This window comes from Photinus pyralis, unplaced genomic scaffold (genome assembly GCF_008802855.1).
Source record: "Photinus pyralis isolate 1611_PpyrPB1 unplaced genomic scaffold, Ppyr1.3 Ppyr1.4_LG10, whole genome shotgun sequence".
Classification (NCBI taxonomy): Eukaryota; Metazoa; Arthropoda; class Insecta; order Coleoptera; family Lampyridae; genus Photinus; species Photinus pyralis.
In genome coordinates, this window is record NW_022170250.1 from 15,832,331 (window position 1) to 15,849,022 (window position 16,692).

At 33.1% G+C, this 16,692-nt stretch overlaps 1 long non-coding RNA gene across 1 annotated transcript; it reads left to right on the forward strand.

Annotated features, from left to right (window-relative positions):
* Positions 1-262: 262 nt before the first annotated feature.
* On the forward strand, positions 263-15,968 carry LOC116161910. The gene is made up of 3 exons (XR_004143447.1): positions 263-347; positions 13,987-14,049; positions 15,418-15,968. It is a non-coding gene; the product is annotated as an uncharacterized LOC116161910 (long non-coding RNA).
* The last annotated feature ends 724 nt before the right edge of the window (positions 15,969-16,692 follow it).

Genomic DNA, 16,692 nt, shown 5'->3' on the forward strand with positions numbered 1-16,692 from the left:
ACAAAAACGACCTTCCCAATTTCCTGAAACCTAATAATAGGTAATATTTTTGTGTGAAAATGTGATCGTGAAGAAATTCTGTTGTACCTAAAGGTTTTTTGAAATAATTTGTTGTATTTGACATTTATTATGGATCGTATCCTAAAAGTTAATTTTCCATTATTTATTACATTAATTTATTTACTTGCCGAAGGTCGAGCAATATAAAATTAACTATAAAATTGCGGTGTCGAAAGAGTTTATGTAGGCACTTCTTATAAAAGAGCTACGTGCCCGAGAAATGAAAGTACTTGACAAAGCAATTACCGTCTTTACACAATGACAAATTGCTGGATATAGTGAAAAGGGTAAGTTTTATGTGCCATCCGCAATGCGTGTAGAGAAAAGTGTAATAAAATAAAAAGGCAATTTCATAAAAATTTCAATATCAGTAAGTAAACCCTTACGATTTTTTTTACGATTACGTAGGCTACATTGATTTATGTATACGTACTGATTTGTTGAATGAAGTCGTGTGTACCAAATCGCTTGATTAAACACGGTATCGATAATCCGTCTGTGCTTTGAACAAAAGTTTGAAATTCGCTTTATATGAAAATGTAAATGTTATATCTCGATTAAACAATTCAATGGAATTTTCCAGCGCGTTTTCAAAAGCTTTAAATAGACGTTTTGCATGAAACGTTCTGATGCAGCAATTTTTGTATTGAATTCACATTCGATGGCTTTATTTTGCGGTTTCTCGTCAGTTTGCGATTTTAGCGCACACAATAAAAGAAAGCAAAGCTCCTCTTCAATTGGATCATATCGGGGTTGACGCTAAATGGGTCCGTATTTAGGGCGAAAAGTGCGTGAAAATTGAACAAACAGCTGGCAGTAATAGAACAGTTTCTTTTCTTTTCTAGCATTACCTGCAGGATTTACGGTAGGTAAATAACTACCTACTTAGTTACACCTGTGGTAGTAACCATGTCATGTCACAGATAAATTGTTGGTATTTTCTAGAATAGGTAATACTCTATGATTGAAGAGGATCTTTAAAGAGCTTTTTTCAATAATATTTATTACACATGAGGAAGAACTTATCATTTCAAACTTTTAGGCCACTCATAAACGCAAAACAAGTATGTAATATTCTAAAAAAGACATTTTAATGACCTTTAAAATGAGGTGTCGCTCAACCTTTCTTCCCTATTTCAATTTTAAGGATCGCTTCTATCCCCATTAAAGCGTTGATCTAATTTATAATAATTTTTTTTTCCAATAGATCACCTAAATGTAATATAGGACATGTTAAAATTTACACTAAAATATAAAACATACAAGACGCTAGAACGAATTAAAATATTCTTCAAGGGAATAAAATTCCTTCTCCATCAGTAGATGTGATGTTAATGCGTGTTTAAAGCTTTTTAATGTTGTTAGAGATTTAAATGCTATTGGTAATTTATTGAACAGTTGTTTACCAAGTATATATAGCGATTTGGCTTTTATCTTACGTCTGGAGAACGATATGCAGAGGTCATTACAGTTCCTGGTTGCAGTGACCTGGAGGCTGAGTAGGCTGGAGCATAGGGGGCGGGAAATTTGGCCCAAACATTTTTGGGTTAAAGAAAAAAATTATACAGAGTGAGTTTGTTTTTCATTCTCACTATGGGGACCTCGTAAACCGCAAAAGATACAAAGTCGCTTAAATAGGAAAAGTTGTGCAGAATTTTATTTTTAATTAAAATTGAAAAATGTCATTATCGAGAACGGACTAGCGTTCACTTATTTTCAAAGGTATCACAAAATAATTTTAACATACGCTTACTATCGGAGTAAAATGTAGAGTCCGCTCACTTTGAAGGCTCAAATCTCAAAATCGCTGGAGCCGATATTAATGAAATTTTTGGAACGTATCAGTTGTTGTTAACATACGTAAATTGTAAATTTTTGCTGCCAGGACTTTTTACGTTATCGAATTTTCCTCACAAAAAAGTACTCTAAAATGCGTGATTTGTCGCGATGCTCAACTGTACAGGTCCATAAATAGTTTATTTTTCCACGAAAATTCATACATTTCGGGTATTACATAACCCAATTCTTGCTGTAGCTATTGTAGAAAAAATTATGGAAATATCTTGTTCCCTTTTTGCGTAATTAGCGGAAAAGCAAAAACATTGCAACGCAGCTATTATTGAAGGAAACGACTTCATTCTTTTTTTATAAGATGAATAAAATAGCAAACGCCATAAATGCGTACATATTGTCTGAAAACAACTTGTGGATGTTTGTTTTTGTGTAAATTAGCCAATACTCTACGTACGAAACAAGATGAATAATAACCTGCGGTTTTCATGTGTGATGTGCGGCAAACATAATAACAATTCCATGCATATATTACTTAACCATGTACTTAGCGTGTGTGCCGCTTTATACGAAACGTTGCTGCAAGGTACAACTTTGCGATTAAATGACCTTCCCCCCAACTCCGCTCGAGGTGTTGCGTTTATCTTTTTCGCTCAAAATATATTAATTCCTGCAGCCCTTCACATTTTTTTGTCATTGATTCTATTCCGTGATCATATCATTTGTAATTGTCCTTTATCGATATGAACAAAACTTTTTAAAGTGTATCTTATAATAAGCGAATAAACGCGTCTGTCATTTTATCGCTGTAACGTTTGCGTAATTATACAGAAATGCATAAAAATGTATCGACGTATAGTTAAAGGTGTATTCTATCACATACGTAAACATTATCCCATTTGAGTGAATACTTTTTTTGTAATTAAATCCTAAAGTTCTGAGTTCGTATACTTTCATTGAAAAAGCGCGCTTTCCCGTACATATTTCACTTATTCACTATCACATCTTCCCAAATTTAACAAGAAATATGACATTACGTACGGATACGTAGAAATAGTTGACGATTATATTACGCTTTATTTGATAAAAATCGGTTGGGTAGTTTTTTTTTATAACCGTTTAAAGCCAGCGGACTCTACATTTTACTCCGATTAGTAGTGATTTCTCATCTTTCTGATGGTGCTAAAATGAAATTTTTATGACTTGTAGGATTCGAGTAAATCACGGCAACTTTCTTATTTCTTACAAACGCGATGTTGGATTTTTACACTCGATAGAGAAAAAATTACAAAATCGGCGATACTGAATACTTAGTACTTCATTTGGAAATAAATCTTCAATTTTTGCATTGTTTTTCTTGTGGCAATTATATCTCGGAAAAATGGACACTGCCACGGAATTGAAAGTTTCCTGACGTAAGTAGGCATGATGATTTCGGGAAAAGAAATTTCTATGCATAGAAACTGCTATTTTCCGAAAAGCCGTTTTTATTGACTTCGCGTACAAGTTTAACTGAATTTTTCTCAGATGCAATTGCGTTTCATGTTCAACCGACGTGTCCGTCTCCTTTTTTCGTTTGATGGAGAACAAATTTACAAAAAACAGATTTATGACATAACGTAGGTAATGTTGATTTAGTTTTCCTTCCCCAATCCTGAAGCTTTCACGTCTTTTTGGGAAAATTGAAAAATCTTGGATTTCAGCGAATCGAAATTACACCGAAAACTGAAAACCGAAAGTAATCGACATATGAATGCAAATTGAAACCGAAGTAAACTTTCACGCTCAAATCAATTTGTATACCTCTGTATAATGATCTACATTAAGTTTTAATTTGCAATCCGTGAGGATCTAAAGGACGGGAAAGAAATCGCCGTTGGGGGGTTTGAATAAACTATAATAGTAGGTATCCAATTTAAATTTAGGTAAGTACGTTTAGGGGTGATTTCGTTTTGCTGACGACGAAACAGTTTATTTAGTATGTATTGAACGTTTACCTTTGCAAATCCTAGGCGTTTAAATAAATATTAATAATTAATATACCTTCTTTACGCTCAACTTTCTGCTAATACTTTGAAAGCAGCGGAACTCTCGCTTAACGCATAATATAATTTTGAATAAGTTATGAGCCAGACGATAATGTTGTAAGCCCAAATAAAAATCGACTTCTGTAACTGTATGGAAAGTAGGTAGGTTACGAATGACGCGTGGCCTATGTCGTAAGCTCTAATAACCACCCTTCCTGCTGCAACAAAGATGCATACTGACACCCTGAAAATGACTAAATTAAATCTAAACATTGTCAAAACTGTGGAAAAAAATAATCAAATTTGTGCCGTGTAGAAATTGGGACTGGTACCGACACAAAAGAAAGCGAGAGACCAATTTGGAGTCTGCGGGAGGAGCGCACTAGTCTAGTAGGTGCAATTAATAAAATATGAATAGTGGGGATGCGTCATCTCGGCCTCTCATGTGTCGGTACCGGTATGAGCCTATAATACTATCGAATTGGTATTTGATTATTTAGTATAAAGTTTTACAAGACATAATTTGCCGTAAAGTCAACGTCGAAGTATATATTTTAATTTAAAAAAGCAATCGAAAGACAGCGTTACTAAAAGAGACGTGATGAAAGCAGAATTTTTAAGTGTAAAATTAAAAGTTTTGACATCTATGCTTAAAGGTTTTTTTTGTGTTGTGCACCAACCACAAAAACAAACCTTTGGTGTTCGAAGTTTTAATTAATTTAACCTTAAGCATTTTTAGGAATTTTAGATTCTCCGTTAAAACACCCCCAATATTGTTGGCAATGATTTTCGTTGTATTAATACTGGCCGTTACAGAAACTTGCCTTCCGGTTCTCTTTACAAAGTAACTGGCACGTTTAATTAGAAATTTTTTCTGTACCAGAGAGAAGAAGCCAAGGGGCCCGTAATTTATGATAGTACGCCAAATTAAGTCCCGCGGGATTGAGATAACTCAATATTCCTCGATAACAAAAAAATCTAATTAGACCTGCCAGTGCATTTTTTCCTAAATTTCGTACTCACCACTTAACGTTTCCCAATAGTAAAGCAATTAGAAGATTCTCGTTCGAGCAATTGAAATGAAATTCGATTATTTGGTTAATTTAATTCGCGTATAATTAACGGCAACCGCAACTTTGTGCCTCATATATCAGCATTCCGTGTTGAAAGGCCAAATGCGCCACGAATAGCAGGACGCTTTACGAAAACATGAACTCGCCATTACAAAATAGGGCGAAAAGAAGTTCGACATTGTGCATAAGTGATAATTTTTTGTTTAGGTACTTTATGTTATCCCCAAAACGGTCGTATATATCAAACAAGTCACCAAACATGAAAAACAGGGCTGAACGTAAGCAGCTTCAATTTTTAACGTATTAAACGATCTTTGCAAATTAAGGGGTGTTACGAAATACTATGTGATCAAACATGAGTTGCTGTCGAGTCACCTTTGGGATTTTTACATGGGAAATAGGGTGCTAACGGACGGTAGTTAAAATGGGTTAGAATTGTGTAAAACTCTTCAAAGTCCGGCTTGTGTCAATATGCGTTTTAAATAAAATTTTGTTTACTTTATGTTGGCTTTCCAGACTCCTCCAAATGTTAAGGATATAAGAGAGATAAATTTTAAGCAATAAAGCAAGGCATCACGAGTCAGTGAGGACACCAATCAGAACTACATAATCCACGCCAACTACGACGAATAGGAATGAAGGGGTAATCCTAACACTCCTTGTGCGGACAATACGCGCTCGGACAATTCGCACCCGGACATTTCGCTCCCAGGATATTTCGCACCTGCATAATTCGCACTCGGACATTTCGCTCCCGGATAATTCGGACCCGGACAATTCGCACTCGAAAAATTCGCTCCCGAATAATTCACACCCGGATAATTCTGTAAATGTTTGGTTTATTAAAATTAAATATTTTTAAGAGGCTACTAGACGATTGCCTTTACAGAATGTATGTAGTAGTGCACGTCTTGGGAAACATCTACTTCATGGAAAAATATTTCAAAGAATAGTTATTTGGTCTTTCATTTTCAACAAATCGCGATTCTTTAAGTATTTCCATTTCTTAAATATAATCACGCTGGTTTTTTTTGAAGTTGTATGAAGAGTCTGATATAGTTAAATCCTGTAATTTAAGAACACATAATTTTTATCTACTGCGCTTTCGTTTTGAGAAAATAAGAATAGGTAACTGAAACGTCTTTTGTGGAGTAATTAAATACCAAATAGTTATACTTAGTTATAGTATATCTACAATATTATGTCGCTATATTCGCTACTTTTGAGACGCTCTTAATATTAAAAAACAGAATCAACATATAATACCGTACACAAACAAAGTGATAAGTCTAAAGTTAATAGTTATTTACATATGAGTATGGTAAATCAAGGTTTACGTTAGCGAGTGAGATGTTTACTGCCGAAGCGTAGCTGAGGCAGGAATTTCGAAACGAGTAACGTAAACTGATTTGACATACAAATAATGTAATAGTATATTATATACCGCGGGATAGTACTTTTAATCCCGAAGGTAAAGTTTATGGCCCGACCGAAGGGAGGGCCATAATTTACCTGAGGGATTAAGACCACTACTTCAGTCGCAAGGTATATACGATATTTTTCGTACTTCCGAAACTGAAACACTTAATATGTATGGAGTTAGAGAACGCGTTCTTTCAAAAAATCGCTGCTCAACAAGTTACCATAGGAACTGTCATTGCTAGTGTCATAATTTTGGTGGTGGGTGACAAAGGTGTATTTGATATTGATAAAAAGCAGCCAAAGTAGGTAAAGAATTGATACCACCGAAATCCAAAAAAACTATATGAGCAGCAGTACGATGCGTTTAAGAAGTAGTGCCGCATACAAAATGTGGAACAACCTACTGAAATTGCTTTGTTAGTAAATTCATCCTTCCGGGATTTTCGTAAAATTTAATCCCGGCGGGACAAAAAGTGACACTTCAGTACTTGTCATAATGGAGTGAAGTTGTCACTTTAGTCTCGGAAGTACGAAATAGTATATTGAAAGACAAGTGTTACAATGCGACCTATTGTAATACGACTATCTTGTGGCACGAGTGGCGACGCGAAGGGTAGCCACGAGTGTCCGCAAGATAGGAGTATTACAATAAAGCATTGTAACACGCGTTTTTCATACTATTTTTTCTATTTCGGTGCTTTAATTTAATTAAAAAAATCATTATCAGAAACTATAGGGAACATTAGAACTAACATGTTTTATGTTGGGAACACTTTTTATGCCGTTAAGTTTTAGGTTGGCAGCGTAGTAATACTGACATTTTGAAGTTCAAACAATGAAGTACCCAACGAAGTACCTACTTGTACTAACTAGTAACTGCTAACTTAAGAGATGAGTTACCAAAAAAAAACGACTATAATCACTGTCTTTGTACAACTGTTTTCGGCCGAAAACAATTGTACAAAATCATCATTGTGACACCGAAATAGAAAAAACATTTTATTTCATACTGCTCTATTTCTATTAAAATACCATTTTGATTAGAATGTTGTAGGTACACATTAAAATAAAAGCAAAAGTCGATCACTTGATTTGTTTGATGACAGTAGTTTGACAAATATCAATGCATACGTTTAGATGGATGTCAGTTACGGTTGCTAGGCAAAATTTCCAGTCTGGTAAAAATTTTCAGTCTGGTAAAATACGATTTACCAGACTCAAATCAGTCTGGGAAAGCGGCGATTACTAGATAGTATGAAATAAAAATATTTACATTATAAGATCAAGATGAAAATAGAAAAAGGAAGTAGGTAATTTTAACGCTCCCTTACATAAAGATTTCTTAATGAAAAAACATAAACATTGTTCTTTATTTCTTTAGTTGAAAAGGGTGACAAAGGAAATGAATTAAATTTATTTTAGACAAAACGAGTATGTATAAATGACAATAAAACAATGTATTTCATAGATGGCACTAAATTTGGATAAGTAATTAGGATAATATTATAATTAAAGGTAAATTTGAAAAGACCCCGATAACACAAATTGCACTTCATAAAGAAACAATAAGAGAAATATCGTAATCACATCCTTTCTATTATTTCTGGAAGATGAATAGGGTTTATTACAAGGTAAAAGTAATTAGGTCTGAAAAATCAGGTTTAAGTACGTATGACCACAACTAATTAGAACTTTAACGCCTGTATAGTATCTTCATTCTTGAACGTTTGACAGAGTGGTATTTTAAAATTTATCTGAGCACGGGTTTTGATTTTGTGTATACTTTTTTTTTAATTTAAAAAAATTTTATTTCTGGTGGTAGTGTTGTGGTGGGGTTCAGAAAAGGTAAGTTTCCAGTTTTTTTAAATCCAGTTTTACGTTTCTTTGACCACATATGGCTATATGTTGATTATTGGTGACTGAGTAAAATTACACTAACTGCTTATTTTTTTGCGTTATCTTTGCTACAACTGTGGTAGTGAATGAACTTAAAAGTTTCTTTTTGATTTTCTTACTGTTATTTATTTTATAGTTTGAAGAGATACATGGAAAAATTCTGGCATTTTTTAAGAGATTGTTAATAATCAAAACAGTAAGGGTTTTGAAAATCTTGAAACGTTTTAGGAACAGGTCGTTATTGATGATTTTTTCTTTTAAATGTTTGTAATTATTAAGTACCTATATCAGAGATGGGCGACCTTACCAACGATGCATCATTTAAGATTTTAAGGGTTGCACTGTCAGCGATGCGAGACAAAGACATTAGTGAGCAAGTTTTATTTTAGACACTGTTTCCTTCCATGATCAATTTGACGTGCCCAAGCGTTTTTTGAAAATTATTTTAATTTACAGAAATAACAATGTATCGTTTCTAATGCACCACCGTATATTATTTAGCTTCGGAGAAATAACACCAAAATCTCCCCATAAAAATTGTTATAATAATAAATGGGTAGATTTTGGTGCTATTTCTCCGAAGCTTCTTAAGCACCCCATTGAGAGTCATGGATCTTCACAATTTCAGTATATTATTTAAATAATAGCCATATAATTTATAGCAAGATCAATTTTTTTCACGATATTTATCAACATTTTTTGCTTTTTTTGTTACTTTACAGTTCATATCTCTTTAATTTTACGGACACTCTCAAGAATCTATTTGTTTTACGTTCAAATATGATTATAATTTACTTGAGATTCTTTTAAGACAATACATACGTATTTCGTTATGTGTCCTTTAAATGGACGACATCGAAGGTTAGAGAACTAGGAAACTTAACTTGCAGCTATTAACAAATAATAATTGTTGAAATTTTATTTAGACTTTTATATTCCTATTGCAATATTATTTGTACGGGCTAAAAGGTTTCCAAATGAAAAAATCCTTGATTGTGAATTGGTACAATAAAACTGGGTAAATAGGTTTAAGAAATGTCAGGTGACAGTTTTGCTGATAGACCGATACCAGCGTTTAGCAGCATCCGTCTACTTGTGAACATGAGTGCATGGACAATTTACATCACAGATGAGTGTCTTTTTACCTTTTTTTTTGTTTTTTTTTAAATAAATTTTCATTCATGGTACCTACCTTTAGCAAGTGCTCTCATGTTTAATACGGAGATTACAATAAAATAAGTACTAAATTGCAGATTTTGAGTGATATGGATGCTATTAAAGTGACCTAAAATCTCTACTGCTTTGATATGGTCCATTCCATTTAAAAAGGTACATAGGATTGTACGTATGAATTCTTGCCTCATAAATACTATTAAAAAAATTATTCCTCTACAAATTGTATGGCTATTGTTTAACCAACATAAATATTTAAGTGCCACATTAAAATGCCGAAATCAAGGAAAATATCATCAAAAATGGACTTGTCCCTAAGGCTAAATGTTGAAATTTGATTTATTACAAAAAGTTGATAATGGATATGAGATTTAGGCGGTGCAAACTATACGGGGCGCGTAACAATGGAGTTCGGTACAACGAAAAGGGAAAAGAGATACATAATCTATGAAGGATACATGTACCTCTTTGCTAAGAACCTTAAACTCCAAAACTGCTCATTATGACTGTGTCGAGCGAGAAGAGCAAAGAAGGATCCATTGGCTCTTAGTTTAACATGCAATGCCAGGATCTGGGTCAACGATGACAAGGTAAGATTAGCTAAACCGAGCACTGATTTTGGAAGTGCAGATGGTTTCCAGTTCCAAAGCCCTTAATTGGGTATTTTATTAGTTAGGATATCGTCTTTTGACCTTTTGACTTTTTTATACGTAAGTTTCATCGTTGCTTATACCGTCGTCTAATGTCAGTTTTTAGGTTCGGCCCTCCCTTGCAAAAAATGTAGTTTATCAACCTCTTCAAATTTCAATTTTACTCTGCAACCAACCACGGATATGGTTGTTGGCTTTTCCAGTTTTACTGCCCTTTTGGATTTTTAATTGTTTTCCATCTATTGTAAGTTTTATAGCTATGGTCTCTCCTCAATTATCTCTACCATCTTGTAGATCAGATCACCTGAAGATGACCGTTGGTCGAAACATGTAGTGTATTACTTCGTTTTATTAAATTATATGGGAACGGTTTAGAGAACTTTTATTCAATATTAATAAATTATCCCATTTAGAGTTTGAACACAAAATGGATGTCACGATTCCAAATTATACCTTAATATTGAAAAATTTTAAATGTAGGTATACGTCTATTACATGCACAAAGTAATAAAACGTGATATTGGTGAGTAATATTGGAGATTTCAAGCTCTGAGTTAATTTAATACTTCACAGCCGACTTTCTATGTTAAAAGTCAACGGTACACAAAATACCCTCTCGGGGAGCGAACAAATCACAAAGTAAATAATAAGTTTTTATACTGGTAGCGCTATCTAACGGTAAAATTATAGCACCTCCGAAACCCATATCGAAATTATTTTCTTCAATTATCGATCTCATAAGTAATCTAACTCAAAATAGACTAGTGCCTGCACATCTACACTATAGCAGAAAGCTTTTTGTGAAAATTTGAATTCTCTAGCTATTGTAGTTGCGGAGAACTCACGCGGACAGCCGGCCTGCCAGCAATAACGAATATAATAGCGTATTTTTTTCAAAAATGCGCTCAAAATCATCCGACCAAACCTCATTTGTTTAGTGGAACACCCTGTATATCTTAATTTGTATTGTCTTGTATGTTCTATATTGATAGTAAGTAGAATAGTACGCAATTTAAGTTATAAAAATCACAAATTGCAAGATTAACATGAATTAAATTAAATATAATTTAACAATATAAATAAAAATCTGTATAAATATAACAACAAAAATTACGAAAAATATTTTTTATTTAATCCAGGAGTCATCTAAGCAATAAAATGTATATTCAAGTCAGAATTTAAAACGATAGCATATTAAATATTCTTTTCAAAAATATCTAAAAATCGGGATAAGTTCCAAACTGCATGTTTTGCTGATAAAAGTTTTATGGCACAAACTGGCCTAAACGTTGTACTAACTGATCCGGCCTAGTTTCAAAATTTGACCAAAAAGTGGGTATTTTCTGGTTGATAGAACCTCTAAAAATGCAAGTTTTTACACAGTTCGTTGTTTGGACAAACTTTTTACTATACATGCCGACACAAAGATTGCATTGACCAATACACACTTAGCTTCAACATCGTAACAACAAAAGTGCGTAGCAGAACATCTAAAAATTGGGATAACTTGCCACAGTATACAGGGTGAATCAACTGTACGCGGTATCAGCCAATGAAGTTCTTTCGAGATGCGTTTTATTGGACGATTACGTGCCACATTTTGATTGTAAAAGATAAATTTAGAAACGCTTTAACCAAATTTACACTTTTCCAGTTATCTTCCATCTTTTCCTAAAGAAAGAATGTTAAATTTGGTAATAAAATTTACAATCTTGCATAGTGCCCGCATGTTACACTAATCAGGGCACACGCAAGCTGTATGCCCCAAAATGTTGCGATTAATTTCTCCAATAAAGTTATTTTTAGAGAAGCTGTTTACTTTAATTAAGCTCGTAGCTTGTTTATACAAAAGAATTAATCCCGTACCGTTGACAACTTCCCTAATTTTAAATACAATCTTCCCGATTCCCTAATTCACCTGTTGATATTTATAGCGCACACGTTTAAATTATACGGACGCTTTTAATTAGTGCAAATTGTGTAATCGATACAAAATCGCTCGTGATAAATTACGGGGACGACTAACAAATAAACGTGACACGTTCTGTTCATCATTCAGGCAACAAAATAAAGCTTTGTACCCCATCCTGCAGATTGCTCACGTTTTCAATAAATTTTTTTTGCCGCGGTATCCGATGAAGATTTATTTTGTTATCAAAATGGAATCGAGTTATACAATTACAATTTATTGGGTTATTGATTATCATAATAGGGGAAGAGGGAGATAATCTGGCACGTTAAAGCTTACCAACCAATAAAATTGTTTGGACACGGTATCAGTAAAACGCGTACGTTTAATCAATTAACTTACAACCTTTTAGGCTTATATGTGCTGTTATTTTGTAAGTGGGGTGTCAGTTAATTGATTACTATAAGCTTATCAGAGTGACAAACATTTTCCTGCATGAGTGTAAACAGTTGCAATATTGCAACTATTTTGCGATAAACGTATTTAATTACTTTAATTAATTATATTCCATTAGGCACCACAGTTTGTCATTGTAACCGCAATCATGTCATTATCATTATTATAAAGATACTACGAATACGATAGTTACGGCGTTTATGTACACCAATTGATTGCCGAAAAGAAGTTTGTAGTTTGGGGTAAACATAAACCCTTTCCTTTCAGCTTTATCGACTAATAACACCAAAGTAAGGTATATGGATTGGTAAAGGGACTAATTTTCTATTCAGTGAATACTGGAAGACTTGTGGGTGCTGCAGTAAAATAATCAGAAACAAACCCTAAAAACAAACAACTTTAAAACAACTTTTAATTAAGGTTTTCGTATGGCAAATAAATACTTGAATGAAAAGATTGTTGGTATATAAAAGATAATTAAATCAGAGCTCTTATTTAATTTACAAGAATAGTCTCTAATTGACTTGGTTACATTTTTATTTAATATACATATCAACATATAGTTATAAGGCAAGTCCCTCTGTCATTCGATTCCACTATTGTTTTCCTTTTCTTGAGCTAGCAATAATAATTAATATATAGGATGAAGGAATTCTGTGCGAGGGCATTTAAGAGGGCTCAAAAAGAGTTTGAATGGCACTACTCTTTATACACTGTGATGGTAGGTAAACTACCCTGTATGTAAACGGAGAAACACGTGGCAACATTAGTTTTTTTTATGGGCCCCGTTTTGGATTTTGACATTTTGAGATTAGGTTTTTTTTTCTCTTTACAACGATATATCACACATGGTGGTTCAGTATCACATTTTTTCTAAAAATACAATTTTCATTTTCTGCGAAGAGTGCTATGCAAAAACAAACCGTTGTTTTGTTGTGAACAAAATGCAGTGTCATTTACGTTTGTGCTACTTTTATCGCTAAAATATTATTTATTCTTATGTATTTTGTTCTAATTTGAATCATAATTTTCTTTTAAAACGAAGGTTCAATTCTGTTCATATGAAAATCGAATTTTCTCAACACATCTAGTTCCCTGATGCCAATGCTGCAACCGTACATATGCATCAAACTGTCAAACTTTTGTTCACAATAAAAGAACGTTTTGTTTTTCCAAAGCACTCTTCCCAAAAAATTAAAAATTGTATTTTAGGAAAAATGTGATACTGAACCACCATGTGTGATATATCGTCGTAAAGAGAAAAAAAGACGTAAACTTAAAATCTCAAAATTAAAAATGGTGCCCATAAGAAAAACTAAAGTTGACACGTGTTTCTCTGTAACCTTAAAAGTTATTTAAAACGAGATGTCACATTCGAAATCTCAATTGAAAAGTGTTCGAATAATGTGTTAATTAAAAATGTCTAGTACGACTAGTTTGTCATGAAAAAATTAAAAACGAAAATCAGAAAGTTTCTTTTTTTTGCGATATTTTCAGAACTATTGATGATATTTTAAATTTCTTTTCAGATGGTTATTCAGCAGGGAAATTCGCAACTTTGCCCCCATTTAACCAACTTTCTATCTCTTAAGGTAAGCGAGATCTCCATAGTGGCACTCGAAAAATGGACACCGTGTATAAGAATCTTAGTAAGTAGGTTAGCATGTAAGCAAAATATTATAATGTAACCCCAAACTAGTGGCTTTGTACAAAAAATTTCCCGAAGGACTTTTGGTGTCGAAACCAACCGCTTTACCCTAAACGGTACACTATTGGATAATGGATGGGTAGTTCCATACAACCCCTACCTTATCCAAAAATATAACCCGATACAGGCGCAAAGCAGTATTTATACTGTGAAATCCCTTATCATTATGTCTGAAAACCGATGTTAGGAAAAAACACCCTGGAAAAGTAACCCCGGAATAAAAACCCGTATAAAAAAATGCCAGGAACTTAAACCCGATCAAAATTCAAATACAAAATAATTTTTTATGCAACTGCAAATTTTATTATTTTCAATATTCATTAAATCTTTTCTTCCCTTAATCCTGATATAAGCATTCACATTCCCAACGAGTTTAAATGGGTAATTCGGGACCGTGCGGTGCAGAGATGCCGATTTGTTGTTGTCATATTAAAAATAGTTCATTCTTTAATAATACCTCACCAAATCCCCGGAAGACGCAGGCTATCATAAATTATTTTTCAGTATGTGGATTTACTTAAGTTATTTAATGATTTTTGATACAATAAGTTGCTTTCACATAACCAACAAAAGAATAACGTTTTTTTCAACGCAAACTAGTGAAATTATTAATTTAATTTTAACACAATTATTTTCCTTAACTGGGATTTTTCTCTTCAATTTGATTACTTATGTAATGTAATCAATTTTTTATTCTGCTATATCGAAGAAAGTGTACCTCCTCTTCAAGAATATGTAATGAAAACTAGTGGTTGCCATTAAAAAAAATAATAAACCCCCCTTCACAACGCAGAAGTACGCCACTGACCACAAATTTGAAGTGCGTAGATTGGTAGCAAATTTTTATAATTTAGGATAAAAAAAAAACGTTGTTTTGAAGATATAATATTCAGTGTTCCAAACAAAATGTTTACCCTGTGTTACCCTTTTCCATGAAATCTTTGGATGTTTTAAATTATCTGGGCCAAAACAACTAATTAGTTTATTATTCAAATACTGTTGTAGCTAGAAGAATTTTCCTAAAAATCCCTGTATCTGTCGCAAGTGGCGAGAGAAGTTTTTTTAAAGTTAAATGATAATTTTTCATTAATTTAAGTAAACCAAAATTTAGATATCTGGTATTCATTTCTATTGAATCATCACGAGCTGCCTCTCTAGACAACACGTCCCTTATTGGCGTATAATTAATATAATAAATATAATTAAACTTAAATAAATGAATATTTTAAATAAATTTATTTATTTTTTATAGTGCCGGGCGATACTCATCTCGTCCTTGGACAATGAGGAACCAGATTTACGGGCAGACTATTCTTGACCTACACCAACGGGTAAAATGGAATTCTATCGGCGCTTCGGGAGTGATTTAATTTTAACAAGCCTCACCACCTCCCAACCTCAATTAAAAACCAGCACACACAGATTTTAAAGAATCAATAAAAAATGTTGTAAGCGAAACTGCTTGGAATGCTTGGATGTCTTTGTAGAAGTGTATAAAGTGCTCAAGGTTTTAAGTAATGGTAAAGGTAATGTTTTCCTCTTCCTTTTCTTTTTTTTCATTTTTATGACACGCCCTAATACAATATTACGAGTAGGAAACAATAAAAGGTAATGAATAAGTTATAATAACCACCAGGTGACTGGCTGCACGACCAGTGCCGTCCTTAGAGGGTGGAGCGAGTGGAGCGGCCGCTCCAGGCCTCGCGCTGAAAAAGGTCTCGCACTATGAGGCCTTACTCTCGTTAAAAAATAAATATAAGTTTTGGTTGAATGAATATAATTAATAATATTTTAATATATAAATATACAGGGTGCCCATTATGTATGGGATATAGTATATATCTCGGTAAAGCTTTTTCTATATGAAAGTTGTTTAACATTTTATTCCCATAATAAGGTAGCATTACATTGTTTTTATTTCAGAAAACAAATGAGTAACGAAAAATAATTGATTTTTTTAAAGTAGCAATGCACACTTTCATTAGGTTTGTTTGATAGAGATTTTTTCTCTTTTCAATGACATAACACAGCACTTGTGTAGAAGAAATAAGAAATTAATTTTTATTTTTTGTGATAAGTTATGCTTTGCAGTTAATCATGAATATTTTGAACATTCATTACGATGAAACCCATTTTAATGCTAATTTCGTTTTGTCTTCAAGGTTTAATAAGAAACGTACACGGCCATTTGTTTTATTTTGATGTATGATATCTGGATTAATGTTATTCGTCTAATTATATGATACATTTTTTTGAAAAATTTTTTTGAATAAAGGTGTTATGTTATATCATCGAAAAGGGAAAAAATCTCTATCAAATGAGCCTAATGAAAAGGTGCATTGCCATTTAAAAAAATTCAATTGTTTTTCGTTACTCATTTATTCTGAAATAAAAACAACTGAATGCTGGCTTATTATGGGAATTATTTTATATACACCATGTATAATATAATATATAAAATGGCTGTCTGACTACCCGCGCAATACGTTCAACCATGGAATAATTAAATCCTTCACTCAACGGTTGT